The 15,440-nt window shown below is 38.2% G+C and overlaps 1 long non-coding RNA gene across 2 annotated transcripts in view; it reads right to left on the bottom strand.

The window, feature by feature from the left end:
- Positions 1 to 2,142: 2,142 nt before the first annotated feature.
- Positions 2,143 to 15,440, bottom strand: part of LOC124302951 (uncharacterized) — a 64,267-nt gene continuing 50,969 nt past the window's right edge. Inside the window, exons 1-3 of one of the 2 annotated variants that reach the window (XR_006907797.1) lie at positions 13,860 to 13,903; positions 3,989 to 4,155; positions 2,143 to 2,955 (exon numbers count right to left, since the gene is read on the bottom strand). This is a non-coding gene — a long non-coding RNA (uncharacterized LOC124302951). Of the gene's footprint in view, positions 2,956 to 3,988; positions 4,156 to 13,859; positions 13,904 to 15,440 lie in introns of those variants that run through there. The other variant, XR_006907796.1, reaches the window with a different exon arrangement.

Genomic DNA, 15,440 nt, shown 5'->3' with positions numbered 1-15,440 from the left:
CGCTCTACTGCGCGGTTGTTACCGGACTGAGGAACTCGGCTAGCCGATTTTAGATTGGTGACGTCACTTTCCGAACATCCGAAAATTCAAACTTTGGTTTCGAACTGTAATACTAGGTATGATGATGTATGATGCATGATGTATGATGTATGATGTATGATATGATGTATAATGCTTTTAGTTTTCACGTTTCATACAAGAAATACACACTTTATCTCTCCTGCCGATTCCAGACTCAAGCGGCCAAGCCCTTCGATGGTCAGCCGTTGACCGAAGATATATTCTTCACTGAACGGCTCGGCTAATAACGCTGCCGTTCTGCGACAGTTGGATGATGAAAAATTTCGCTCGTATCTTCCAAATGTGTGTTAAAATACACTCGAAATGTTAAGAAGCGTCGTTCTTTCTCTCCCTATCACCTTTCTAGGTCTTTAAATCACTACGCAGCGTTAAATACTGTCTCATATACGAAGCATCCGTTTCATCTCGTTCAAAATTAACGCATCCGTGATGTATTACAGTTACTCTGAATTTTTTTCCATCCGAATACTTTTCGAAAAACTATTCTGCTCCTCCACCCAACGCAGATACTTGACTTGCGGCCAGCTAAAACAACGTTTCGATTCTATGCCTATGAAAATTCAAGATCGAGAGAGCAAATGAAAAGTTGTTGGAATAATTATGAATACTAATGTCATGGAATACGTCGAGCGCGCGTCGAATAGAATCCCATTTCGAAATGAATAATTCTTCTCTTTTCATATCATAGCTAATCTGGTAATATAGGTAAATAGGATGGTTGGAGGTGTTCGGAAATGGTAGGAGGTGGTCGGCGCTGGCAGAAGGTGATAGGGGGTGCTCGAAAGTGGCCATTGATGGTCGGAGGTGGCAGAGGGAGGTAGGAGGCGTTCGAAAATGGTAGGACATTTCAAAAGTTAAAGTCGACGATGATCCGGTGCATCATTTGTCGTTACAGATTTTCGTTTCCCATGAGGCGTAGAGTATTCAACAACGATAATGCAGTCCTTAAAATTCATCATTCATTTCTGACTGGAAAGCTAATTCGCAAGGCGTGGTATTCTATTCTATTTGCATTATTAGAAAAATACCCGTACTCTACATACACTGTTTCTAATCTTTTGCTACATTTGGTTTAATCCCCATGCTTCCACAGCACGATTAGTCGGAAATGTTTTCGATTATCCATAATAAAATGAAAGAAGTAACAAAGCTTAAATTTATCGTTAAAGCTCTAATGAATACATCAAACTGCGGTCGAATCAATTCATTTATTATTTGCACATGACTTCTGTATATTTGATAAATTATTCCTAAATACATTGAAACATATGTATTTATAATGAAATATCATGCAATGGGCTGTGTAAACTATAAACTATAATTTCTATCGAATAGCTGCTTTTCTGTCAACAGGGCTTTGAGACTCAGTTCAGTTCGTCCTCCTCCTCGTCCACCTCCGACCACCTCCAACAATCGTCAACCACCTCGAACAAACACCGATAACCACCTCGGGTTGTACCTGGAATAGCAATAAATATTTTCAGTATCAGAACACATCAAAAATCTTACGTGAGGATTAATATTTGAAAAGTGCTGGAATAAATTTTTTCTGGCACTATTCGGACGCAATTTTGCGAGACAAATCGATTAAGCGCAGTCCTGATACGCTGCGAGCAGCGGATAAAGATTTACAGCCAAAAAACCAGAACCTCAGATTTCGACATTTTTCAGCAGGCGCATTTTCCTTCGTAACTTCTTTCCTGTTGATCCCACGCTCTTTTCGCTGCGTTCTCTGAGTTCCTGGGGATCCAATAAATCAGGAAAGGGTCATACAAGTCGAATCTGAGACCACAAATTTTTCTTTGCATTTTTGGCGAAAATTTTCGCGATTTTCAAAAGTGCTGGAATAAATTAATTGTGGCCCTATTCCGACGTAATTTTGCGAGAGAAATCGATTGGGCGCAGTCCCAATACGCTGCGATCGACGCATCGAAAGTTACAGCCAAAAAACGATAACCTGTGTTTTCGACATTTTTCAGCAGGTGCTTTTTTCCTCTTATCTTCTCTCCCGTTGATCTCTCCCGTATAAGAACACATCAAAAACATTACGTGAGTATTCATATAATCACAGGTCTTGTTTTATGGCTGTAACTTTTAATTCGCTGCTCGCAGCGTACCGGGATTGCGCTTAATCGATTTGTCTCACAAAATTACGTCTGATTAGTGCCAGAAAGAATTCATTCCAGCACTTTTCAAAATCGCGAAAATTTTCGCCAAAAATGGAAAGGGGTTAGCCTTACTTCTTTCTTCATTTTTGGAGCCAAAAATTTGTGGTCTCAGATTCGACTTGTATTACCCTTTCCTGACTAATTGGATCCCCAGGAACTCAGAAAACGCAGCGAAAATTATGTACCTAGAGAATTATAATCAAATGGTTCTTATCGTAGATATTGCTGGTCCGGCTCTGCACTTGTAAGTTTCAACTAACGCAGAGTCTGATTCGACGATTAGCGCCAGTTCATTAAATATTCATAAATATAGCCAGGACAGTATTGTAGTTTCGATTACAATGGCATTTGCCGATAACACGGCGTTACATTATTCAAACAAATTACAGCTCGCCCATGGCTGCAATATACGTTTTGACAAGCGGACATAAGTCAACCGCCATTGGAATGCGTGAGATTTTTTTACATATGAAAAATTGTTGTACAATGTGCAACGTGATTTGACAAAACTCGGCAAATAATAAATATAACGATAATTAATGGGCAAAAAATTCAAGGTAATTGTCAAAAGCGTTCCTACTTGCGTTTGTCCCCCATTCCGTATCAACAAGATAATTGCATCAATATATTCTCGTGTCTTTTGATGATTAGAATTTTATCTTCGCAATGCTGGGACCTAGAAACTTCATCGCTGTCGAAAATCGTTCTGTAAAAATTAAAAGCAACTCTCAAGAACATATTTATTTAAATTTTTTTTATTACAATTTTGTATCTAAACACTGTTGAAAAATGGAAATTATTCTGGCTTTCGTGAATCGTTTGGATGATATTAATAAGTGATGAGTGTCTTTGAGCGGCTCAAATCTCTGATATCAGTTACCTCGGAGCAAAATCTACTTCCGCACGGTGCGTGACTAATTGAATCGCATTTTTAATTCTTCCGCGGAGTGATTAGAATTAATAGCCAAGTTTCTAATCCTGTCGCATGGTATTTTGGAAACGTTGTAAAAACCATGCATTCCCATGATCTAAAATTTTAGATTAATGTACACAATAATTTTTCAATCGCCGTACCGTATATCCAAATATATATATATACACAAATGATAAAGAAGCTGCAAATGATTTTGTAAGACACGTTGCCACACTGAAGATACACATGTAGGCATAAAACCTACATCGGTTATTATTATTCGTTTTTTCACTATCTCCTTCCCTAACTTCTTTACCGCCTCTCTCTCTCTCTCTCTCTCTCTCTCTCTTTCCATATCGAGACGGTCAAAAGATAAATGATATAAGAAAGTATACACGCAATCGGCTTGTGAGAAATTTGAATGTAAGAGTTTGAAACCAGTAAACGTAACCTGCGTGCATGTGTGTGTTTCCGACAATAGTAGTGGTAATATTTTACGCACAATATATTTTTTTCCAAAGAGGAGAATGAGGAAAATACGGAGAAGAAGGATGGAAAGGAAGAATATATAAATTATAAAGAGATAGTCAATTATAATTGCGGACATTAAAAATCGACGCTTTCGGCAAGTGATTGATGAAGTATCGTTTAAGAATGTCCTAATCGTTGATCGAGTCCTACCAGACCTCATTATAAATAGCCACTCACTCAACCCGATCCGCCGGTCGGCCCGCCGCGGTCCCCCCGCTCGGCCAGTGCAGCATCGTCCTTTTTATCTAAAATCTAAAGGCTAACCTTGTTAGCAAGCTGAACTACGGACTATTACATTTATCTACCCTAATCCCGGGTCTCCGAGGCCTACGGACGCACACACGATTCGCTGCTTGCTCAACTGTGATGGATTTTTTCTGGGGCTAATTCTGACGTCGCTCCACTTCTTCCACCTCCCCTGACGACCGCGTGCGAAGCGTAGACCGACGAGTGGCTCGAAACCTGAAAAATTGATCGAAAAATTAGTTCCATCAATTTTTAGAGAGAGAAAAACATCCTGTATTCTGCTCGAAAATGGAATAATTGGATGAGAAAACGATTTTTCTGTCATTCCGTACATAATTTCAACTGTCCGTGAAAGCGAAAATTTTTATTTTCGCAGGTTTGAAATGTTGCTAAGAATGAGGGCAAAATATTTTTTGAATAAACGTCAGCATTTATTCCGATAAAATTTCAATTCACTTTTCAGTGATTATAAATAAATCACTTGTGAATATTTAATTTATAATAACGATTCCGACCTTCATATTATTACATGCTAAAAGATGAAAGAAAAGTAAGAAAATAAAAACAAAACTAGAAATAGAAGTCTTTGCCAATGACACGTCAAAGTATAACAATAAGAGTGACAAACGTCCGGCGTTAGCACAAAGCGAACGCCGCGAGCTAAGTTCTGAGTAGGTTTACCGCTAGCATTAGAATCAAGCCTGCATGTAAGGTACGGTGATAGACACGCGTTATTAATTACCGAGTCAACGGAGATATATTTGCGCATATTGCGGTCGATTTATACCCGCAGAAGAGCGCTTACCCTGCCAAACGTTACAGTTGTACCATATCTTAGACATAGAATGCACGTAACACAGTCACAGGCAGGAATAACGCGCTGGAAATCATTAGAGAGACGCTGTATGACAAAACAGAATAATCATCGGGCGTCATTCGGCCCGCTGGCGATCAGCGAGCGCGGAGAGTTGGGCGCGCTCGGTATGAGCGAGTTGCGTCTGATCGTACGCGCAGCGAGACCTTCCGTACCGACGGAGTCCGCGCAAGCGGGCAATAGACGCGTATACGAGCCCAGAGACGATCTGATAACCGTAACAAATGACATCGTCGAACTGCCATGCGGCTATCGCTTAATCTTCCCGCGTCTCTGCCCACGAGGCCTGGGAATAATTGTCCCATGTCTCCGAGCCACCGACCGCGTTCCCTGGAACCAAACTTAAAAAGGCAGATATCGTTGCTCCCGGCTCCCGGTTTCTCCTTCTACCTGCCCACTCTCCTCCCCCCGCCCGTTCAACGAAAGACGGGAAAAAGATCATGCGGCGTCGAAGTTGTCCTAGAAAATATGAGACACACTCGAGCTTGCGTCTCTGTATACATGATGCACCGCATCCTTGCCCCTTGGACAATTTTTTTTAACCGCGATTCTCGCAGGCGAGTGCTGTTTAAACGACAGCGGCGATTCCCGCGGACTCGTGCTTACACTCGCGGTCTACGGGGTAAAAGAGATATGAAACTCTTTTGGTGTAACACGTGTCGTTACCGGTTCAACCTTAATTGTCTTGTGCGGCTTTGTAATGCCAGACCGTAACAAACTACCTGTCGTAATGGTGCGTTGCGAGTTGTAAAAATTTTCGTTACTTCCTGTTGGTTTTTTCTTTTCTTTGTCATTTATTTTTTTTTTTTTCTTGTTTCTTACTTCTTGTTGTTTCTGATATCATTTTTTACCGCCTATATTCATCTGTAATTCAAACCGAAACGTCGAATATGCTGCTTAGAAAGCCAGGACAATAGTTACATATAATTTATACCACAGTGTAATCTACGCAAAGGATAATGCTGTGTACCTGTAAGTGACGAAGTATGATTATCCTGTTCAGCGATCATTCGTGCGATGCTTTCATTTTGATTGAACGGAGTTTCTGATCTTGTATAAGACTTGTTTGAGGCACATAGGGACAATCGATTTCATAAGCGTACAGATTATTATTGTCAAATAATATCGAATGTACCTCATTCCAGGAAAGAAGAGACAGATTTAACAGATTTAGGTATTATAATGACGCGATTAAATTTTCTCAGTCATTTTCCCGAATTTCACAACTTTCAATTCAATTTGCGAGAGTAAAAATGGGACAATTATTAGATTAACAATATTTTGCACAGCTATTACGATCTCGTTATGTATGGAGACGGATCGTCAATTGGCAAACAAGAATCGAATAATGCAAAGCAATGACAATACTCGCATACGATCTCACCAAAAATCATTTCGGGGTATAAATGAGTTTATTGGTATGCCGATCAGCAGCCGTCGAATAATTTAACGTTGTGCAATTATCTGTTAGGCAGCCACGGCCGGTGTATAAACAAAATGAAAAGATACATACTATGCGAGGGAATTGAAGTACACCGCAATAATGCGTGCTTGTAAGTATTACAATTAAGCATGTGTGCGAGTGAGTTTCGTAAATACAACCCGGGTCAGATGGAAAAAGAAACTTTCTCGCGGCTTACAGCGTTAGCGACACGAGTGAGCATTATAATATAGTAAGTAAGTGGGTATATATTTCAGGTTTCCTTTTCAAGGAAAAAAAAAGAAGACAAAAAAAAAAAAAATAAAAAGGAAAAAAACTCGGCTGGCGTGCCCGTGTTGAATTATAATTGTCTCGACCTTACGAATGTAACGTATCTCGGTATAAGCATTATATTCTCTTTTTCAAGAACACTTTGATGGTTTCTTGTTATTTTTATCATCTACTTCCTCCTCTTACTCACTCACTTTTATTCCCCTCTTTACGCGGCAGTTTAAGACTGGAAACCTTCACGAGGTTTATTATGCCTGGTTTTATGGGTTCGTTCGAAATGGACCGAATCGTCTTCGATGTCCGTGATTATTGGGAATAATCGCCTTGTTCGTTGGTATATTGTATAAAGATTTCAAAATTTGATGGTACGAGTTGCATAGTTACGGTTATACACTTACGGACAAAAGGATAAACGGCGTTACAGGAAATCGGATATTACAGCAATTTACGATTAATTTGTCATATTTTTATCGCTGCAGCTCACTCGCAATATATTTCACAATTTTATGATCAACTTATTAGAATCAACATTTTTTATTACATCTTTGAATCAATCTTTGCTCTTTATTGTACACGTACTCTGTGATTTTACCGCAAACGTACATTCTTGACATATTCTCGTTTGATCACGGTGTTACCTCGTTAGATTTTTTCTTACCTCAAATTCTCAAATTACACCGTCAGAAAGCCGAAATATGTTTAAGTGAAAATTTCTTAACCGAAAAGTATTCGGGGATCAACTTTGATATCCAAGAGATATAACGTCTCGTAGATGGTTTAAAAGCACATTTCCCTATTAACTCTGACAATTTTTTAAGCTCGATTTGACACAGCTAAAATAACGATAAAAGACTAATTGCTAATATAAAAACGGGAATACATTGGAACGATGATACCGATTAATTTCTTTCCTGCAGTAAATCGATCAATATCGATTAACCATCGCGTTCATTCATTTACGTACGATTATTACAATTTACTGTCCAATCATTTTGAAAATATCGTGACTTTGTTACACTTACAGAACCGCCCCTTAAAAGGACCTTGGATGGAAAAGTGCGTGTATTGCAGCGTTTGTTTGTTGATATCAGATATAGCTGTATACTGTACAAAAATTTCTTGATATACAACAAACAAAGAACAGTGGTTGGTCAAACGACATTGGGTACGTATATATATATATCTGCATAGTTATATTATATGTATATTAGATGTGTATAATATATATATATATATATATATATGTTTGTATGTACTTACGTATGTTTGTACAGGAATGGGGTTTGAACGTGAATGTGGCTCGTGCACGATGTAAGTCTCAGCGGGATGCCACTTTATAATTTTTGTTACTACGATATTGCCTACGAGATATTTCACCCCGACTTTTATACCCGGTGATACCAAAACTTTTCGGCACCGAGCTAATCGAGACACTATTTATTTTATTTTCCTTTTCGAATAAAATGCTAATATAAAACCATTGCACGTATGAAACAGAAAAGAATATATTATACCTGAGATATTTTTTCCTGTAACCGATCCCGACATCTCTTAAATTTTTATACGTTACGAAAAACTTTCCGGGCTGTTCGAAACACGTGAAATCTGACTCATGATTGTAATTTTTTCACCTAATAATTCATTGAACGTGTCACCAGAAGAATTTACTTAAGATTTGAAGGTTTTTGATTTGGAAAAAAAAGAAAAAAATTATAATAATAGTAGTAACAGCCACGGTAATAAATAAATTACAATTTAGATAAGTTTCTAATTTATGGCCTTAATTAATTCTAGAATAAAATAAAAATGTATAAACAGATGTACTCGGTAAGTGAACCATTCGTTTGTATTCAACCCACAATCACTGTTCAGCACTCGTAACTGATTGAATTTCTTGCGGCTGGTAAAAATTACGGTAATATTACGTACACGGGAGAGAGAATATAGCTATGTTATAATTTTTTTCTATTATCATTTCAAATATATGAATAGCCGATTAATTATCACCTTCATAATATTTCCGAAATCTCCAGGCTTAGGCGTGTATTTTTTAGTAAATACATTTCGGACACGGTGTATAGCTAAGCTCATTACTAAGATCCCGTGCGCAAGCGGGTGTCCGTTAATCAGCTTAGCGGCTACCTAGGTAGTCGCGTTTGGATCGGTGTATATGCATATTGCAGATAGGTTATTCTAAGGCACACATACTCCTGAGTTTCCTTATCTTAATCATACTATTTTTACTCCCACGTGGTTATCTCACTTTTAATTTATACTTATACTGTATTTTAATTGGTTTTTTTTTTTTCTTTATTTTTTTCTCCAATTCGTTACCACTTTTTTCCACATTTTTTCTTCAACCCTGCAAGCTTTGTAAAACAGCGTAATTGTTCGGTTTTAGACATTAATGTTATAAATTTAATATTTTTACCCCCACGTGGTTACCTCATTTCTAATTTATAATTATTGTTGTATTTTATTTTGTTTCTTTTTCAATTCTTTACTACATTTTTGTATACTTTTCCTTCAACCCTGCAAGCTTTGAACAACACCTTAATTAATCGGTTTTATAATTATACTTCAATATTGTAAAATTAAAATAGTTAAAGGAGCAGTAAAGTAAAGTAAAAGACAAACAAAGCAGCAAATGAAAAAATTTTAATATAAAACCTAGCCATAAACCACCATACACATATTACACTGGAAATTTCTTCTTCTGTCGTATTTTGTATCGCAACGCATAAGTGTAAAAATCTACATAATTGTAGTGTATATTTTCCTTTCGAGTGCGATCAGACAACCAGATGTAATTGAGATATAAATTATTCATTTAAGCCTCGTGATTCAGAGATGGCTGTAATAAGATTCGAGAATTGAGATTGGGGCTCGTGTGTTTGTTCTGTATATATACAGTGTGAATTATAAATACCAACATGTATTATGTAGGCAGATATATATCAGGCAGATTTCAGCAGAAGTAAATTAATAATTGTTTTTATCTTGCTATCTGTATAATACTGTGCCTACATGTACCAATATCTCTCTCTCTCTCTCTCTCTCTCTCTCTCTCAAAAAAAAAAGAAGTTTTTGTGTTTGCGTTTTAAATCTGTAGACTATAATTATAAACTTTCCCCTGAATAATTCATACCTGTATTATGTACAACCAATTTAAGAAGTCGGCGATGATAAGTGGCGTCTTACTTACATAATGCGCACTACCGAGTATCAAAGGATGAATAATTCCTGTGTCACTTGAAATATAAGAGACAAAAAATTATTCTACGATGTTTGAGTATCGACTAATGCTTCCTTGCAATAAGAAGTAACGAAATTATCTCATTCGCGTAACAAGTTTGCTCAATTTTATATTGCAAATTAAATATGTGAAAATTATTGAAATTTTTGTTATGATTATTCGCATGACTGTACGAACGAATATTTATTTTTTTAACAATTTACGATAATCTGCAGTTGAGAATGTACGTTACGGTTTAAATTAATTTAGAGCAATAACAAATGTTTATTGAAAAATTGTCCACTAATAAATTGATTCAGCGTTATAAGCTAATTTTATCAAATTCCTGCACAATTGCTATATCCCAATTTATCTCTAAAATGCGAAATAAATTCAACTGAATTAATGATAGATCAAAAAAAGAAATAAAGGATTGAATAAAAACAATATTTTTATCGACAGATATCTGTTGTGAAAAATTATTATCCTAATTTCGACCGATATAATGTTCGTAATAACCGCTTCACATTCAAGTGTGTTCACATGAATACATTGCATTTATCAATGGATCGTAATTCCGTTGAAATTTTTTTTCTTCCACTCGAATTTTGTTTTTTTTACAACAGTTTATCGCCAATTAATTAAACCGAGCAGGTGAAACGACGCCAATTCGTTTATGGATATAATATATTTTCGTCGAATACCATTATATGAAATTGATGATAATTTGAATCATACGTTACGTAAATTAAATCGCTATATTCGAAACTGAGCGAACGATGATCAGTTGTATTACATGTAAATGTGTGTGCTACACGCATGCAGTTCGAGTCAAAACCTCGGAAAGGCCGTGGCGAACCGCCGAACAGCCTCACGGAAACTAAACCTACAATTTAGCTGATAATTAACGATAATTAAAGGTATAACAATTAACAAATCGCTTAAAATTCATAATCCACGCCCCCTCATTTAACCCAGTCGGCTAAGCTGTGGAGACCCTCGCCAAGTGTTTTGCTCCTTCCTTCCTTTCCCTTTCTTTTTTTTTTTTTTTTCTCTTTTATTCCCTTTCTAGATTCTCTCGCTATTCTACGAGGAAGACGTACAGGCCATTCCATGCCAAATCAACCAACTTTCACAAATTCGTCAGTGATTTTTTTCATCGTTGACTCAACACTGAGATTCACTCACATCGCGATTGCAATTTTTCTTGAAACCGATAATTTCGAGTGACTTGTTCGTTTCATTCGACTATCAAAGAGTAATTTTATTCTGTAAGCACGCGTAATTGTAGGATTAATATTTTTCATGATTCGACAATATTCGTCATTTTCAATTTTTGCATTTTATTAATTGACTGAAAATTATCGTCATTGTCGAATTCTCACAAGTATCGAAACAGTGTTTCGCACAGGCATTGAGTAATTTCTGAATCGTCGAGCTCAAGGCACGTATAGAATAAATATAAGGACACAGCAGACGAAAATGTGGGAAAAACTGAAAGAGAATCGTGTGAAAAGGTACGTTAAATACGATTAAACGGCAATCGAGTTGGCATGGAATGCCTCATACGACGCGTGCGTGTAATGCATTTAATTCTTTGTCTTCTCCTAAACGGATTGGAAGATCGGATCAGGTATAAAGAAGTTAAAGGTGTGCGTTTCGATGAGGCACGGGTTCGAGAGATGCGGGCAGGCAGGCAGTCAGCCAGGCAGGCAGCTCTATTCTACTAATATATTACACTTAACGACCGCTTCAACTTCAGAAACTATTTTGACAAGTTGATTATACGTCGTTTAAACGCCGCGCGGTCGACGAAGCGGCCCGAGAGCCGCGCTGCGTTATTCTTGGGTTCTTGAGCTATTTTCGAAAAACGGTAACAAAACTTGAAATTTCAAACTCTTCAGATTACCCATAATTTTCCATCGTTGAATGTGTATATATGTATATAGATTGCAAAGCATCCTGACGTGCGGCGAACGTTTAGCGTCGGCCGGATTGTCTCTTATTTTTTATTTTTTATTTTTTTTTTTTTTACTCGACGAAAAAGGAAGAAAAGTATACATACAACTCTTATTCGTCTTCTTCTACTTTTTTCAAATTTTTTTACTTTTTTTTTCTACTTCACCTCGTTCGTTTCACGTGTTATAATAGTCCTCGTAATACGTTATACGGCTAATGTTTATAATAGAGCTAAGCGGCCGCGTCGTTTAGACACATAACGCGGTTTTAATACGCCCGATACATCATACACTCGGAGCCTGTCGTTTCTAAAACGCACCCCTATAATCACGGAGATCTTTGAATCCGTATTTTTGACACGTCACATCACCACGCGGCTTGCGATGCTGTTTCAGATATCCGAACACTCGTGATGCAACTCAAAACCAGGAAAAAAAATCGTAATATTTTATTTGTTACTCGAATTCTGGCAGTATGATATATACATACCTTTCCAATCTATCTACATGAAATATTTTAATCGGTATTATAATTTTTACAAAAAGCTCAAGATGTACAACTCGGCCGTAGTGATTCTGATTGACGTTTCGTTCAAATTACGTACGTTGGCAATTCGGATTAAGCCCGCAGCGCCACCGTCGGCCTGCCGCGAAACTAACTCAAACTTTGCAAACGTAACGTAAATCATGACCGTCGGGTCTAACCGAAAAATACAAACTTCGACGGTTACGAAACAGGATCAATATTTGCAAACGTAACGTAACCCATAACCGTCGAAGCTAATTCAAATATACTAAATTCGACAATCATGGGTTATGTTAGGTTTAGCCTGTTTCGCGGCCGACCGTCAGTGGCGCTGCGGGCTGATTCGTCATTGCCAACGTAACCGACTCGTTGGAAAAATTACGCCTTTTCAGAAATACTGCGGCCAGCTGTACAGGGTTGTGTGCAGTTTAAACATCACTACTCAAACACTTTACATGCCATCTGTCAAGTTCGATGTGTTACAGATATACACAGGAACACGCTAAGTGTGCGGAAGAAGGACGGAGATAAAGGTGGTCAGGTAGGCGATCGGAAAGAGTGACTTGCAATCAAAGAGGCAGCATCGAGTAGCGAGGAAGATGTCATTGATTACACAGTTGATACCGACGTCAAGGTGCACGCCTGCCTGCCTACCAGCTACGCGACATTCGTTATCAATTACCGACCTGCAGCCTACAATCCTCGTCCCAACTGTGCAAGTTCTAGCCATCGATATGTCAGCTTCGACGTGACAAGGATCGTGTACGAATTTGCATAGCTAGACCATTTAGCCCGATCTATTCTTACCCGAAGTTTAAATAAGTTTGATCATATTTCAATAACAATGATAATAATAATTGAACATGGTTGTGTCCAACTCAAACTAATATCAACTAGGAAGGGCGAATATACGTTGTCGCTGTGAGACGTTGAAACTAATTTGAGCGTGAGCTCAATGTTTAAACTGTGCAACTGAAGATGATCGTATAGTTGAAATATTTATACATAAAGTATAATTTCAGGTGTGCGTCGATTGGAGATCAGTTAAAACCCTTGTGCTACGAAAGTTAGTAGTGTAAATATCTACACAGTAGCTTTTTAAATGTCCTGGGTTTTAACCGAATTTTTTAGCTAACGCAAATAGTTTCAATGTGTCGATATGAGTTTCAATAATACACTAGCTTTAAGACCCTCTCTCGCTAAAGCTCGCTCGGGGTCGGATGCCTAGTGTAATTGGTTTTTGTACTCGTGCGCTCGCTGACTCGTCGTCAGTGTTTTACCATACGACATAGTTCTAGGGGAGACTGGGGCACGATGACTCCCCAAAGAATTCTGATATTTGTTTCACAGTATACAGAATGAACACCGTCTTTGTGCATGTGACGCAAACCGAATCTACCCGTAAGATTTTTTCTATATAATCCTACAAATCCCGTTTACACATGCATGTAAGTATAACGTATTGTGATTTTATGACAGTATTAAATTTCGTTAAAAATAACACAAAATAATCAGCTAAGTGCTAACAGATTTGAAACACGAAACACAGCAATTTTAGCTCTAATTGAAAGATGTTATTGTCATGTATTCCCATGTATACAATCCCAACTACTCACCAATTGCAATTTGTTGATCCTGGTCGTTCGGTTTTATTTTCCGATTCAAAATGTTAACCGAAGCATGCATATTGGTTTGATAATACAAAACATGACGTTTTCAATAATCGAACTTGGAAACCTGAAAATTAGTCCAGAAGGTCAAGTCATCAGGTCAAGGACCTGGACAGCCAGAACTACGGAGCGCTTTTCCTGGAAGTCAAATTTCACCAGGTAGCATACCTGGAGGGCAGAAACTACGCAGCACTTCTCCTGGAAGTCGAGTTTCTCCGGGTAGCGTACCTGGAGGGCAGAAACTACGCAGCGTTTGTCCTGGAAGTCGAATTTCACCAGGTAGCGGACCTGGAGCGTAGAAACTACGGGGGCGCTTGTGCTGGAAGTCGAGTTGCACCAGGAAGCGGACTCGGAGCGCATGATCCAGGAGGTAGAGAGCCTGGTACTCGAAATCTGCGGAGCGCGATTTTCATACGTCCGCTCTACTGCGCGGTTGTTTCCGGACTGAGGAATTCGGCTAGCTGATTTTCGCCTATATAGATCGTTGACGACAAGAGAAAGAAAGTTTTGGTGACGTCACTTTCTGAAATTCCGAACATCCGGACATCCATAATTTGGTTTCGAACTTTAACACTATGTATATGATGTATATGATGTATGATACGATATGATATATGATAGTACCTCTAGATAGACCAACGAAAGTTTAAAAACGATTAGTAACTATTGCATTGAGTTGTTTTTATGATCTTGTAATAGATGGTAGAGTAATTTGGAATAAGCTTTTCGCTAAGCTGTTGTCGGAGAAACCAAGTCTCGATTAGTAACTTTTAAATCACTTCGCAAAATGGAGTGAAATAACTATACATCGAACACCGATCATAAACTATTGCGTTCGACCAGTTTTCATAAGTGTCACATAATAAATAGTAGTAATTTGAAGTTAAATTCCCCCGACTATTGGAAAGACTAGGTCTCGGTTGAAAACCATTACAATATTAATTCTCTGAACGGAGAAAAAAAGAAAAAAAAAACAGACCAACACACCCGTTGCATTTGAATAGATTTCGTTATTCTATAATATAATTGTAATAATTTGTAATCATCTGTTCGATGCTACATTGTAACGAGCGAGTCTTAATCAGTAACTATTACCCAATTCCATCCCTACCTTAACAATTTTTTAAAGTACAAGTTTTCTAAAATTTCTTTTTTTTTTCCATTCGAGTCCAAATTTCGACAATGAACATTTCTCTCCCAAGCCCGTTCTCCAATCGAATTTGGGGCCCCGCAGCCTCCGACGATGGTGATTTTTAATGAAATTTCATCCGGTCTCTCTCGCCCTCGAGCTTCTTGGGCATCAGTGAAATAGGTTCGACCGCCCTTCGGGGTTAAACTGTTGGTAGATAGCCGCGGTTTGTTTGGAAGTCGTTCTAATGCGCGAGTAACCCGTAATCAGTGGCCAATGGGAGGAGTCGAATACATCACGCCGGGCTGGCTGTCGGTCCCGGGGGGTTCTTCCAGGCCTCTCGTACCTACCTACATATCTATACGTGTGGATACAACCCGCGGGAGAGCCTCTCCTCT

This window comes from Neodiprion virginianus, chromosome 4, assembly GCF_021901495.1.
Source record: "Neodiprion virginianus isolate iyNeoVirg1 chromosome 4, iyNeoVirg1.1, whole genome shotgun sequence".
NCBI lineage: Eukaryota > Metazoa > Arthropoda > Insecta > Hymenoptera > Diprionidae > Neodiprion > Neodiprion virginianus.
Note: the sequence above shows the minus strand (reverse complement) of the source record. Positions and strands in the feature narration are given on the sequence as shown.